Below are 15,706 nucleotides of genomic sequence, written 5' to 3'. Positions count from 1 at the left end.
GTTTGGCTCACTCTTGACAGCATTGACTTGATACCATGTCCCCTCTTTGTTATCGATTGGAAAGATCAAAGTTTAGCGATACCCAAGTGTGATCACCAAGTATGATTAGCAATACTCTAGGAGCTTTACATTAATAGGAGTGCTTAAAGTCACCAAGGATTTAAATGGAGTGAATAAAGGGAAGCTGTGTCCAATGGCTGGAATATTGATACAGTGTAAGTGAGTATGGTGCAGTGACATTGAACTGAATTTGAGGCAGGAGTTCCAACAAAAAGCCAGAAGGCTTGGGAAACTCTATCTCACCTGCTTATAGGACCCTCAGCCATATTTTCCCAGAGTCAGGCAGCGAATTAGTTGCCATTTGGTTAAAGTTAAAGCCGAAGTTTATTTATTAGTGTCACAAGCAGTTTTACATTCACACTGCAATGAAGTTACCATGAAAATCCCCCAGTTACCACATGGCAGCCCCTGTTTGGGTATACTGAGAGAGAATTTAGCATGGCCAAAACACCTATCTAACACATCCTTGGACTGTGGCAGGAAACTGGAGCACTCGGAGGAAACCCACGTAGACACAGGGAGAATGTGCAAACTTCACACAGACAGTGACCCAAGCCAGGAATTGAATTTGTGTCCCTTGCACTGTGAGGCAGCAGTGCTAATCACTCTGCGCCGTGCCGCCTCCTTTTGGATTTGGGATTCCTCCTTTTGAACATTGCGCTCTATCTTGCAAGAACTGCTGGCCAATCAGTGGACAAGGTGCTCAGCACTCTCAGTGCATGGCTGGAATCTTCCACCCAAGCCCGATTTTCCACAATACCAGTGTAAAAACACACCAGTTGCAAAGTGCATCCGGAACAACGTGGCATGCAGATATTGGGACTCAGCTAAACAGTATCTGGCTCAGCTTCTGGAGTTTGGAATAGAGGTTGCCAGCAACCCTGGACCACGGAACACCACAGCAGTGGGTCAGGGGAGCAGCTACAGGTGGATCTTTCAGATTCAGTCTCCTGAAAAGAGTCCACCTTCCAGCTTCAGAATGCTCCTGGAGACCCATCTTCTTTCTACAATAGTGGGTCAGTGATGTTGGCTCCTTTTCAACATGGTGTCTGGATTGGGTGGAGGGCTACACACCATCAGGCTTGCCCCGCCACAGAGTATAGCACAAAATACCTGGCCACATAGTGAATGATGTTGGACTGGAAGGTATGGCATGGTTTGCCACCAGCCTTTGCAGTGGGAAACACACTGCATTCTTGCTACCTGTCAGTTGTGACAGTATCTTTAAAATGCAAAGGACAATTAGGGACAGTAAATGCTCACCCAGCCCACATTCCATGGACAACATGAAGGGGAGTTAGCAATCAGGAAGATGGAACTCCAGGCTGTATGTTTAGGCAAAAGTGATGGTCATATGCCAAGTGTGATGTGCAGGAGATGTTTCTTGTCTGTCGAGACTTTTCAAGCTGCAGGAGCAGTCAACATCAGTTACATCTCCGGTTTGTGAGGGAGAAGCTCCCTCTGCTGTTTTGAATAATTCATGCATTTTCTAAGGACTGTGGTTGGGATGTATCCGCACTGAGGACAGAGATCTTCCTCTTTTTGATATTGTTTTGTTTTGTTTTCATTCTTTAATGTTGCTCATCCCTAATTGTCCTTCAGAACAGCTTAGAGTCAACTGCATTGCTGTGGGCCTGGAGTCACATGTAGGCCAGGCCAGGCAAGGACAGCAGATTTCCTTCTCTGAAGGACATTAGTGAACCTGGTGGTTTTTTAACAACAATTGGTGAAAGTCACCACTGTCACCATTGCTTAGACTAACTTTCCATTCTAGATTTGGGTGATAACCCCCAGGACTTGCATGGGGAATCACTGATTGCCCTCTCTGTAGAACTCAAAGAATACGAGCTTCTGATGATTGGTAATTATTTACCAGTGGGGCTTGTACACCGAGCCCTGTATAAAGCAAGCCCCTGAGTGGGTCCATTATTGCATTGTCCTGGTTGGGACCTGTCTGTGTTCACCACTGGCTCAAGGTTTTTGCTTTATTTTGTACAATAAAGCACTGTTCCTTTACAGCTGACTCCTGGAGTTTATATAGTTTATTAATGAGTTGAGTTCAAATTCCACTAGCTGCCGTGGTAAGATTTGAATTCATGCCCTCAGAGCATTAGTCTGGGCCACTGGATTACTAGCACAGTGACATTAGCATTATACCACCATCTCCCTGGTAGCCAGGTGCCATAGTAATCAGGAATGAGGAGAATACTGGTTTAGATTGAGTGTTACCCAGCCAACCTTTCAATGCAAAGAGTAACCTCCTTTCCCTGGTCAATGATTGGGGCACCTCTTCCCTTCCCACTCCACACAGGCATCAGGGTGACCTGCCCCACCTCCCCCCACCCCCCACCCCTCTTCAATTGGCATCCCACCCAGTGTACTCATTATTATATCAGCCATGTCCTTTGCCTCCAGATGTAAATCTCCATTTGAGTCCCTAATTACCCCCATTTCTCCTCTTGCTACTGTTTGCCTATTTATACGCTTTTGGAAGATGTTTTTCCTTTTACCTTAGTTGTCAATCATTTTTCACCTTCTCTCTTTTGTCTTTCTTATTTCCTGTCTCACTGACCCTCTGAAAGCTCTATATTCAGCCTGCTTCTCACCTGTATTAACAACCTGGTATCTGCCTGCTCCGTCTAACTCTTTATCCTTTTTGTCATCCGGGGAGCTGTGGTTTTGTTGGTTGTTTGTTGGGCGGCACAGTAGGCACAGTGGTTTGGCAGCACGCAGAGGGCTGTGGAGGTTCAATGACTGAGTATGTTCAAGACAGAAATTTCTGGATGCTAATGACACCGGGGGAAATGATAATACTGGGGGGAAATGGCATCGGTCAGTGATTAGCAGAACAGGCTCGACGGACCAGATGACCTTTCGCTCCCGAGTTCCCATTTTCAGAAACACAAGAGGGGGCAAGGAAGGGAAGGTTGTGGTGAAATGCTGAGATGAAGTCGGAAGAAGCTCATGTGGAACATAATCATCGTCATGTTGGATCAAATAACCTATTGCTGCTGTAAATTCTCTGTAATTCAATGTAATGTCTCATCGACTCAATAACTGATTGAAATAGTCCTCCATCTGACCCCTTCCTGGTTTGAACTATCTTCCTGTAAATCCCCAGTCTTGAATGAGCATTCAGAACGTATTAGCCTTATGTGATCAGGGATCCCCTGTTATCAGTGACTGCTCTCACCCTCTATCTGTTACTCAGGATTAAGATGAAATCTAGGTCAACCCTAAGAGGCTTTTGACCTCTTTTTAGGATATGAGGCCTAGTGATTGAGAATGGCTGGTGTTACTATGTATGTCACCGTGTGTGGAATGCACTATAAAAACAATTAATGACCACAAAAAGCTTTCCGTCCTTAGTATTTTCACCAATCTCATGCAATTAAGACATGCATTCAGCTGCGAGTTAATGTTTTATTCACAGTTCCCTGGAAGTAGGTCAGGATATGTCGTGTTTTATCCGTCAGATTTTGAAGGATGAGGCACTTGGAGAGTTAGGATCTGGGTCACTGTCTGGAGCTCTGTGTGAGGTGAGTGTCAATGTACCACTTTCTGCTCACTATTGTCGCTCAGATTGACTTTTGCAGCTTGATTTGTCCTCAAACACCCTGGCACATGATCTTGTAACGATTGCTGCATATTACAGCCAGTGGGAGGAACATTATAACCACTGAGAAATCAGCTACAAGGCCAGCTTACTGGCACCTTCTGAGCTGCTGTTTCCATTACGTGTTTAGACTAATTGCTTGAAATGTTGTTTTTCTCTTGATTTTAGGACCTTAATGATCAATTTGCACACCTCTCTTCCTGCTCCAACCTGTGTTGTAGGGGTGTATTCTTCTTATTGAGTCATGGAATGTGGGAATCACTAGCTGGCCCAGCATTTATTGCCCATCCCTATTTGACACAGTTCTGCATGTTCTCCCCATGTCTGCATTGGTTTCTTTCAGTTGCTCCGGTTTCCTCCCATAGTCCGAAAGATGTGCTGGTTAGCTGCATTGGCCATGCTAAATTCTCCCTCGGTTAGCACTGCTGCCTCACAGCACCAGGGACCTGGCTTTGATTCCCACTTGAGTCACTGTCTGTGTGGAGTCTGCACATCCTCCCTGTTTCTGCATGGGTTTCTTCCGGGTATTCTAGTTTCCTCCCACAATCTGAAAGACGTGCTGGTTAGGTGCATTGGTCATACTAAATTCTCACTCAGTGTACCTGAACAAGCGCTGGAGTGTAGTGACTAGGGATTTTCATAGTAACTTAATTGCAGTGTTAATATAAGTCCACTTGTGACGCTAATAAATAAACTTAAATTTAACACTTAAGCTTAAAATTGCCCTTGAACTGAATAGGCCATTTCAGAGGGCACTTAAGAGTCAACCACAGAGACTCTTATGTATGCACTGCTGAACTACGTAAGAGGTAATTAAGTAAGTGTTCAGGTGTCAAACCAAAACCGAGATATTGAATTTGATGATTTGCCATGATCTGAATGAATGGTGGGGCAGGCTCAAAGGGCCAAATGGCCTATTCCTGCTTCTAATTTCTATGGGCAGGATTTTAGTGCCTCGCTGAAGCGAAATCGGAAATTCCCGCCCGAGATCAGCGGAGTTTCCATTGTGTGACCTTCGCCCGCACCGATTCCGTGGCGGGCGAGGTGGTAGAGTTCCAGGCTGTGTTTCTATAACGTAGTGACCCTAAAGGCAGTGAGGAAGAGATTCAGGATAAGATGGGAATAGCAGACAGTGAGCTGACTGGAATGTAAAGAAGAAAAAAATGAGTAAGCAGGAAACAGATTAGAGAGCAAAGGAATAATTCTAATCAACAAACAGGAGATGAGATGAGTGACACGTTTGATTATTTTGCTGTGGAAGGTCTGGGTGTGATTGCTAATGAAGGGTTAAGTTGAGTTGACAAAGAAAACGCTTGCTGTGGTGGGAGGCTGCAGGGTGGGTGAGGTGCATTCTAAAGAGAGGCCATGGAGGATTGCTGCTCTTCATATCAGAGGAAGGAAGGCTCATTGTGTCAGATCTGCCCATTTTGAGAGTGACTGCGAATAATTCAACAAAGGTTCCATTCAGAGGGCCAGTGACATCATCGCTTGGGAACTCAACCATTCATCAGTTTTAGAGTTTAAAGTTTACTAATTAGTGTCACAAGTAGTCTTACATTAACACTGCAATGAAAATCCTCTCATCGCCACACTCCGGCGCCTATTCGGGTACACCGAGGGAGAATTTAGCATGGCCAATGCACTTAACCAGCACACCTTTTGGACTATGGGAGGAAACCAGAACACCTGAAAGAAACCAACGCAGACATGAGGAGAACATGCAGACTCCGCACAGGCAGTGGCCCAAGCTAAGAATCGAACCTGGGTCTGTGGCGCTGTGAGGCAGCAGTGCTAACCACTGAAATTCGAGGTTCAAGCCTTCATCTCCTTGTCCAGAAAGGGAAAGGAGACTTGCCCTTTCTGGACAAGGAGATGAAGATTTGAACCTTCTGGACGTTCGACTGGAATAGTTACGTGGCTGAGGAGTCATCTTTAAGTAGTGGGCCATCTAGGCTTTGGGCTTATTCTGAGCCAATGAAAAGGTTCACTAAAATAAGAGCAAAAACCCAGCTTGCAGGTGCAGCAGGTGGTCAGGAAGGCGAATGGGATGCTGGCCTTCATAGCGAGGGGGATTGAATATAAAAGTAGGGAGGTCTTGCTGCAGCTGTATAGGGCATTGGTGAGGCCGCAACTGGAGTACTGTGTGCAGTTTTGGGCGACGCACCTGCGCAAAGATATTTTGGCCTTGGAGGGAGTGCAGAGGAGGTTTACTAGGCTGATACCGGAGTTGAGGGGGTTGAGCTATGAGGAGAGGCTGAATAAACTGGGCTTGTACTCGTTAGAGTTTAGAAGAATGAGGGGAGATCTCATTGAGACGTATAAGATGATGAATGGGATGGATAGGATAGAGGTGGAGAGACTCTTCCCGCTCAAAAAAGACAATAGGACTAGGGGGCACAGCCTCAAGATAAAAGGGGGGCGGTTTAGAACAGAGTTGAGGAGGAACTTCTTCACTCAAAGGGTGGTGAATCTCTGGAATTCTCTGCCCGTTGAAGTTGTGGAGGCTGCCTCGCTAAATATTTTTAAGACGCGGGTTGATGGGTTTTTGATAGGAGAGGGGATTAAGGGTTATGGGGAGAGGGCGGGAAAGTGGAACTGAGCAGCGACAGATCAGCCATGATCTTATTGAATGGCGGGGCAGGCTCGAAGGGCTGGATGGCCTACTCCTGCTCCTATTTCTTATGTTCTTATGTTCTTATTTGAAATTTGCAAACACCGTGGCATTTTGGGGGAAGGGGGTGGCTGGTGTTGCGTCTCCACCTGAAATGACGGATCAGTTTGTTATGAAAATCTCCTCCTGTGGGATGACTGGATATTCTGAACATCCACCCGTGGCCTTCATTGTATGTTCAATACTAACTTTAACATACAACAACACAACCTTTTCTGCTCTTTACTGACTTCACAGATGTGAGACTCACTGTTAAAGAAAAAGTAATATTAATTTGTAACCTTCCTGGGCCACTCAGCTGGAATGGCGAGTATTACCAAGACAGCAAAAGATTAGCGAGAATTACACAACAATGGAGAATTAAGAGGTCTTTGACTGCAGGACAAAGTCCTCGAAAGACAAATCAACCACAAAGAAATTGTGAAGCTCTGAAGAAATAGCATGCTGAGAATATTGTTGTCACTGGGTAACGCTGTGAGGTTGGTTGTGAGTGCACTATTGTTCCACTCTGCTTTCAACTGAATGGCTAGCTCTTGGATTTAGCAACTAATATCAGCTGCTATTCACTGTGGGGCAGAAGGTTCAAATGGAGGGCAAAGATCAAAGTTGAATGTCTCCTTTCAATTGCTTCTTCTCCAGCTTGTTGTTGGTTCCCATGACGTTTGTGAGTCTCAGATTAAATCTGTCATGAGTCCCGCATTCAGCCTATGAATCCTAAAATGGAGAGCAGGAAAGAAAATGTGATAATGCACATTAGTTGTGGAACATTTGTTACATATAATACATATATATCTGTATGTTTGTTCATATATGTGTGTGTGTGTATGTGCATGTTTTGAATTACTTTGCGAGAATTTAGTGACCAGAAATGCAGCAACACTGAAGCATTAGGATGACAAATACATACAGACTTGTTAAGCAATTACTGCGATTCATCAGCAGATTCCAAACACTGAAGCTGAAGGGATTTTAAGGTACCAGCTTTATTTCTTAGTATCTAGTGTCCTGAATTTTGCAGTAAAAATAACAGTGAGCCTGTTATTGAAATGTAAACCAGACAGCCACTTCAAGCAACTGCACTTGTGTAGTTAAATCGGAAAATTACTGCCTGAGTTGCCCTGTTCCTTCAGGAGCTGCACTACAGCAGAATCTTGCTGAGAGACTTGGCTTTGAAATATATGGAACAGCATGGAATTGGTGTACTTATCCACTAAACTCATCCGAGAAGGTTAACACTTGTCTACTGCAAAGTAGATAGAATTTAAATACTGTGATAAATTATAATTAACAGGCCCGCTGAGCCTGCGCTAACAACAATCCCACCCAGGCCCTATCCCTGTGTACCCTACACATTTACCCTAGCTAGTCCCCTGACACTAAAGGGCAAGTTAGCACGGCCAATCCACCGATCCTGCTGTTGATGTCAGCTCAGGCTGAGTTTGTGGAAGAATTGTGTTTTGCTTTTGAAGGTTTGTTTTGGGAGCAGCAGCTTAAACTCAGGGAGGACAGAGGACTTGCCTGAGGAATTGAGGCTGTGATTCCATTGTCTTTGTCTCCATGAGATGGAGCAGAGGCTGCAGAGAAGGAGGAGGAAGGATCTGTACCAAACGTTCCACCTGCTAAAGGATTTTTGGGGCCATTTTTCCTACCTACACATGTCAGTACTAATACCTCACATGATTTAGCTTAAAAAAAAGGAAGTATTCTCTGAAATGTGCCAACCTGAGTTAGAGCCTCCCACCTGGGTGTAAATGTCATTCTTGCCCTAAGCTTTTTTGCATTCAGATCATTCCAGGTGGAAGTGGGAAACATCTCCAATATTCCCCATGGTGTGCAGTGGCATGATGGTGAGGTTATTGGACTAATAATCCAAAAGCCTGGACTGGTGACATGTGTTCAAATCCCACCCCAGGGAAAGCATATTTTAAATCTGCAATAAAAACTAGCCTCAGAAATGGTCCCACCAGGAGTACAGTCCCCATTGAGGTGGCTGCACAATGGTATATAGTCAGGAGGGAATGGCCCTGGGGTGCTCAGCATTGATTCTGAGCCTATTAAGTCTCACGGCATCAGATCAAACGCTTACCACCCTCTCAGAGTTTATGCAACAGTATTCCTCCATATTGAACACCACTTGGAGGAAACACTGAGGTTGGCAAGGTAAGAGACTTCAATGTCCATCACTAGACTGACTTGGTGGAAGCGCTGCTGACTGAGCTGGCAAAGTCCTGAAGGATAGGTCCCTCAGAATAGACCTACAATGAGAAAAGCAACATGAAGAAAAACATACTTGACCTCATCCTCACCAATCTACCTGTTGCAGATACATCTATCCGTGGCAGTGTTGGTGGAAGACCATTGCAATAACCTGCTCACTCATACTCAGTGTGGGTTCCGCCAGGACCACCTAACTCCAGACTTCATCACAACCCACTTCCAAACTCAAACAAAGGTACTGTATTCCAAAGGTGAAGGCAGCACCTGATCGAGCATGGTGTCAATGGAACTTAGTCAACTAAGTCAATGGGATTCATTCTCCACTGGTGGTTGGACTCAGACATATCACAAAGGAGAATGCTTCTGGTTGTTGGAGGTCAGTCATCTCAGCCCTGGGACATCACTGCAGGGGTCCCTCAGGATAGTGTCCAAGACCCAACCATCTTCAGCTGCTTCATCAATGACCTTCATTCCATCAAAAGGTCAGCAGTGGGGATATCTGTTGGTAATTGCACAATGTTCAGCACCATTCACGACTCTGCAGATATTGAAAGCAGTCCAAGCCTACTTACATCTGGAAATTTTCAGGTTTGGGCTGAAAAGTAGCAAGTAACACTTGTGTGACAAAAGTACCAGGCAATGACCATCTCCAGCAAGACACAATCTAACCATCTCCCCCTAATGTTCAACAGCATTACTGTTGCTGAATTCCACAGCATCATTTTCAGGGGGATATCATTGACCAGAAACTCAACTGGACTAACCATATGAACACAACGGCTACAAGAGCAGGTCAGAGGCCGGGAATTCTGTGGCAAGTAGCTTACCTCCTGACTCCCCAAAGTCTGTCAACCATCACAAGGCACAAGTCAGGAGTGTGATGGAATACTCCCCACCTGCCTGGATGGGTGCAGCTCCAACAACACTCAAGAAGCTCAGTGCCATCCAGGACAAAACAGCTTCCTTGTATGGAAGCCCATCCACTACCTTGAACATTCACTCTCTCCAGTGGCAGCAGTGTATACCAGCACTGCAAGGACTCACTAAGGCTCCTTCGGCAGCACCTCCAAAACCCGTGACCTCGACCACCTAAAAGAAAAAGGGCAGCAAATACTTGGAACATCACCACCTGCAATTTCCCTCCAAACCACACTCCATACTGACTTGGAACTCAGTCACCACACCTTCACTGCTGCCTGGAGCTCCAGCATTGTCGGCTTTCACAGACCACATGACAAGTATGGGGTGGCACAGTGGTTAGCACTGCTGTCTCACTGCACCAGGGATCTGGGTTCGATTCCAGCCTCAGGTGACCGTGCGGAGTTTCCATGTTCTCCCTATGTCTGCGTGGGTTTCCTCCAGGTGCTCCAGTTTCCTCCCATCCTCCAAAGAAGTGTGGGTTAGGTTGATTGACCATGGTAAATTGCCCCTTAGAGTCAGTGAGATTATTAGGATAAATATGTGAGGTTATAGGGCCTGAGTGGGATTGTTGTTGGGGCAGTCTTGATGGGCCAAATGGCCTCCTTCTGCACTGTAGGGACTCTCTATGACATGAACTGCAGTAGTTCAAGAAGTGGCTCATCACAAATTTTCCAAAGACTGTTAGGATTTTGCAATACGTTCAGGCACACACATCACATGAATGATTTTTCAAAATATACTTTTCATCAGAGCATCTGGGTGGATCTGCAGCCTATTTACTCCATCATGTTCTTGCTTCAAAGGGGTAAGCAGGATGAAAGGAGATATAGTTTCAACAAGATAGTAAGGTTCCCAATAGTGTAGGACTCCACTGACTGCATGCACCTGTCTCTGCCTGATCGCCATGGCAACAGGGAATGGTACAAGAACTGTCTGAGATTCCATTTCATGAAGTTGAACGTGAAGTTGGGGTGCGACCATGCTAAGATGATTATGTTAGTGAATGCTTGCTATCTTGGCAGCAGGCACCGTGCATTCATTCTGCACTGGTCAGCCCTGTCCATTACCTTCAGGACTCCTAGAGAAACCAGGGCTGCTTCTTCCACACTTAGAAACATAGAATCCCAGAAGGAGGCTAATCAGCCCATTGATATCATTCCAGCTAGGCCCTATCCTCATAGCCCTGTACATTTGCCCCATTAATCTCCCTAACCTACACATCTTGGGACACTAAGGGGCAACTTAGCATGGTCAATCCACCTAACCTCACATCTTCGGAGGGAACCAGAGAACCTGGAGGAAACCTACGCAGACGCGGGGGGGTGAGATTTAATGGAACTGTCCCGAAACTATAAAATCCCCGCCTAAGATCAACAAACCTTCCCATTGTTCGCCCCTCGCCCACTCCAATTCCCATGGTGGATGAGGCAGTAAAATTCCGGCAAGGGAGGTGTACAGATTGCACACAGTCATCCAACGCTGGAATTGAAAATGGGTTCCTGCTACTGTAAAACAGCTGTGCTAACCACTGTACCACCATGCTGCTGATCACCCTACAGCCCAGTCATGCCAATAGCTCAGCATGTGCAGATCCCAACTCTACACTTCCATGGTACATGCTGTGCTGTATGTCTGAGCTGGTGTCAGACCAACTGAATGCTTCCTCATATCACTGCCATGGAATTGCTCTAACTCCCACTCCTGGGTGTGCTATGGTTGGCCAAGCAGGAGTCCTGTCTTTCAGGCTCAACGTTGAAGGGGTGAGTTGGGGTAGAGGAGGGAGGATGGGGAAGGAAGCTGCTCGTCCATTCACCTGACGAAGGAACAGCGTTCCGAAAGCTTGTGAGTTTACTATCAAATAAACTTGTTGGACTTTAAGCTGGTGTTGTGAGACTTCTTACTGTGTTTACCCCAGTCCAACGCTGGCATCTCCACATCAGTGCAGGAGGTGGTCAGTTCTCAGGGTCTCCCTCTGCTCTAAGTGACTTTGTCCTTCAGGAGAGAAGGCAAAATGTCAGTACTTGTGTTGCATTACATTTGGGTGATCTGCCTGCTATTGCTGAGTAGCTGGACACAGTAAGAAGTCTCACAATACCAGGTGACAGCTCATGACTAGCTGGAGACAGTGAGATGGGGGTACAAGACTGGCATCATTAGAAAGTTTGTGTGGTTGAGCTGGAGGATCTGAATGTTAGGGTTGGGTGCCAGGGATACTCCTGAGTGATTGATAGGCATCTGGTGAGTTAAACAATGTAAAGCTGATGGGTGGGCTAGTGAGAGACCAGACTTGAAGATGCATTCACTGATCTTGACTGCCCATTTGAGGTAGAACATAGAACATAGAAAAACTACAGCATAAACAGGCCCTTCAGCCCACAAGTTGCGCCGATGGTATCCCTACCTATGCTTACCTATAACCCTCAATCCTATTAAGTCCCATGTACTCATCCAGAAGTCTCTTAAAAGACCCTATCAACCCTGTCGAGGTCATTGCATGTTTTCTAGCATTGCTGCCAGTTACTGTGGACCAGACTCAGGGATTGACCTTCCTTTTCACCGAATCCCATTCCTCTTGGAGGGTCTTGTTTTGAGGGTGTTCTGGGCCTCTGATAGTGCTGTGGTTCCCGTCCCTGGCCTGGTGCTCCAGATTTGTACCCATATTTATCAGCAACTGCTTTCCAGTGCTTGTCTTTAAGAGGGACAGACTGCCTTTAGGAGTTGGAGTCCATGCACTTTTCAGCTCCCTATTGAGTATGCAACCAGTTAGGAGAGCGGGATATGCCAGGCTACGTGCTACAACCATTTAAATGAAGAAGTGGCACTAAATTTATGTGCTGCCTAACTGTGTGACAGTGGGTACAGTCATGTCTTAAATCACAATCCCCATGCACCCAGAGCATAGTGCAAACTGATCTTTAACCCTGCGTGTGACAGTAAGGGTTCTTCAGTCTGGTGAAGGAGATGCACAGTTGCTTTGCCCTGTTCACATATCTCCTGTAGAGGGCACCACACTGTCTTCACACTCTCACTGATAGGAGGCTTTGGTGCTAAACGTTATGTAACATCCAGGGGCAAGTGTGAGCATAATGGCCAGTCGTTTAGTGCTGGAAAATCTGGGCCATCCTTGCCTTGTTAGTGGGACAACTAAATTAAACTCAACTTGAAACTGAAACCTCATTCTTCATAATCCCTGGAGGTCCTCAGTACCAACTATTCAAATAGAATTTTAATAAGGATTATTGTCTTCTGGGAATCCATATGAGATACAAATAGCCTCTTAGCAATGTCAGAGATATTTCAAACATCTTATTATAGAACAGACGACAAAAAAGGTTAAAACAAGCCTTAAATTACAAGTTTGAAGATAAGAATGCATAAGAATATACCACTTTATCTGATCCATCTGGTTTAAGTCAAAGTTTTAAAAATGTTGGACATCACTCAATTCCTCAGAAGTTTCAGCAACTTTTGCAATCAAATATTTATCATATCCCTCGAGAACTTGCTGCCACTTTCCAGATCCTCCACATTTCAAATTAAATTGGTTCCATTCAGCACACTAACAAAGCCAGTAAACTCTCACTTGTTATAGGTTTGCTATCGGGATTAACATCGTAGTTAGGATGTTTAATTATGTTTCTAGCAAGCAGTGTGTGGTGCCTGCACAACAATCTACAGAATGCTTCATGTACTTTAGCTCGGAAGAAATGTCCAAACATCCACTTTGAGGCCTAGGTGAGTGGTAGGCACTAGTGGCCTTCACCTACCTGTTCTCCACCTGGTGTTGGCCTCTTTTAAGGGGCTGCCTCTTTCAAGGCCAGCGCCAGGTAGAGAGCAGGTAGGTGAAGGCCACCAGTGCCTACCACTCACCCCTTCTTGAGGCCTAGGCCTCAATTATATGTTTTCAGTGAGCTGTGGGCATTGAATGGGTTCAAGTGGGAGTAGTAGCTCATGGAGCTTATAGTGGGAACCTGAGGTGTGGAACTGATCCTGCGGCAGTTGTCCAGGCGTGTGGCAGCAGCCTAGAGTTTTTCTCTGTTGGATTTCTGAGCTGATCCAAGAAAACATTTCCTGAATTGATTCCTGAGGGGTTCCACCATTAAGGGTCTTCATCAGTCCTCCTTACCACATGGTGCAAACAGACAAAGAATATGAAGTCCTCCAGATAGAGAAGGAGACAATTGGAAACAATATTGTTGACATGTCTCTACTGTACACTTAACAGTGTCAGTACTGAGATTTTCCTCACCATTAATGGTGTGTTTTTATTATTTCGTGGGATATGGATATCACTGGCAGGGCCAGCATTTATTACCCATCCCCAAATTGCTCTGACGTCCTGTTGTACTCTACACACTAATCACAATTAATAGACCGCTAATCACAATTAATAGAGTAACTGTCATTTTAATCACAATCAGTGATTCTAGTGGTGTTGTTTTCCTCACTCTGAGATAAGTAAGAAGACTTATGACAAAATGTTTGGTCAAAGAATATTCCAAGGAGGTTCTTACCGGTAGAGGGAGGGGTAGAGAGGCAGAGAGGATCAGGGAGTGAATTCCAGGGCATTGGAGTAGGTGCTCCCAATCATAGGAAAGGCAAGGATGAAGATTTCAGCAGCAGGTGAACTGAAAGAGGGGTGGATGTGAAAAGAGGTGTTCTTGGTGATGGCAAGTTCAACTCAGGGTCAAAGAGGACAGGCAGGAAGGGTATAAACAGTCTGCTTCAGGCTCAGACAGCAGTCAAGGAGCGGGATCGAGGTGGTGGCCAGGGTAAACAATGTAGCAGGGGATTAAAACAATGTGAGACAGACAGAGTGACAGATCAGAGGCAGTGGAGGGGTGAGGGAGATGATGGTGGAATAACATGTGGTCAGTGCACATGTGGAATTTAACATAAGGCTTGATTTTATAAAGCACTCCCCACCAAGCTAAACATTTCATGAGGAAGCCCAGCCCATGGTCACGATGATTTTTCTAAAGCAATTTAACGCCAGGAGCTTTATTAATTATATTCATTCTGCCCTATTCTCAGAAATAAGGCCCATTATAGAGAGCTACCGGCCAGTCAGATGGTGGGCAGCTCTGTAGTCTCAGTAGCGCCAGCCAGGAACAGTGGCTGCTGTTGGGATTACAAGCAGTCCAACCACACCAAAGAGCCCAGGTAAATACAGGATAAGGGAGAGAGATGGAGAGAGAGAGGTTATCCTCCACTGCCTGACTAGATCACACCTCTTGAGCATCTGAAAGATAAAAGGTATAAGCATAAGATTGTGGTGTGGGATCCCTTATGAAGCACAGGACAGCTCGGCTCCTTGTCACACCCTTCACCAACACCCCCCAGTTCACTATGCATCAACCTTGAAACCTTCTCTCTCCCCTCTTATGTCATTCTTCATTATTTCCCAAAGCCAATTCACTTCATCAACTGCCAGTAGCAGCTCCAGCTACAAAGTAGCTCCCTTGAAACAGTGCATGTTAGCTTTAAGGAATTAAGGGTGGCATGGTGGCACAGTAATTAGCATTGCTGCCTCACAGTGCCAGGGATCCAGGTTCGATTCCCGGCTTGGGTCACTGTCTGTGTTGAGCTTGCACATTCTCCCCGTATCTACATGGGTTTCCTCCGGGTGCTCTGGTTTCCTCTCACAGTCCAAAGAGGTACATGTTCGGTGGATTAGCCATGCTAAATCGACCCTTAGTGTCAGGGGACTAGCAGGGTAAAGGCATGGGGTTATAGGGTTAGAGCCTGGGTGGGATTGTGGTCGGTGCAGACTTGATGGGCTGAACAGTTCCTTCTGCATTGTTGGGATTCTCTGATTTTAGGCCAGTTCTAAACACTGAGAGTGGGGCAGGAAATGAGGATTTTGGGCCCCCTTTAATTTGTACAGTCAACTGAACAATCAATCAGTATAATCAGCAGGCAATACAGAGCTGTCATGCTGCCTGTATTACAACCACCAGTAAGGGGCAGGTTAATAGCCCATTGTGATCCCCATGCCTGTGTTGTGGGGGGATCCAGTCGTCTCTTTAGAAATCTGGACTGGTTGTCCCTATTAGCCCATGTATCATGTATCTTTAGACAATACCAGACCAAGCTAGAATCCCAGGCTAGCCACACTGACCCCTGCCGACAATGGCAATGTCTGCAGGACATAACAGGCTACAAGATGAAGGCATGTAAAATCGCTGGCACTAATGCACCCTTCCTGATCAGCTCAATGC

At 45.8% G+C, this 15,706-nt stretch overlaps 1 protein-coding gene across 1 annotated transcript in view; it reads left to right on the top strand.

The window, feature by feature from the left end:
* The first annotated feature begins 3,350 nt into the window (after positions 1-3,350).
* LOC145345074 (tripartite motif-containing protein 2) overlaps positions 3,351-15,706 on the top strand; it is a 165,891-nt gene continuing 153,535 nt past the window's right edge. The window contains exon 1 of the mRNA XM_080192652.1: positions 3,351-3,599. The gene's annotated coding sequence lies outside the window, so the exon portion shown is untranslated. The remainder of the gene's footprint in view (positions 3,600-15,706) is intronic.

The sequence above is a fragment of the Carcharhinus amblyrhynchos genome, chromosome 1 (assembly GCF_965287045.1).
Source record: "Carcharhinus amblyrhynchos chromosome 1, sCarAmb.v2.hapA, whole genome shotgun sequence".
Taxonomy (NCBI): Eukaryota; Metazoa; Chordata; class Chondrichthyes; order Carcharhiniformes; family Carcharhinidae; genus Carcharhinus; species Carcharhinus amblyrhynchos.
This window is presented reverse-complemented; position numbering and strand designations above follow the sequence as displayed.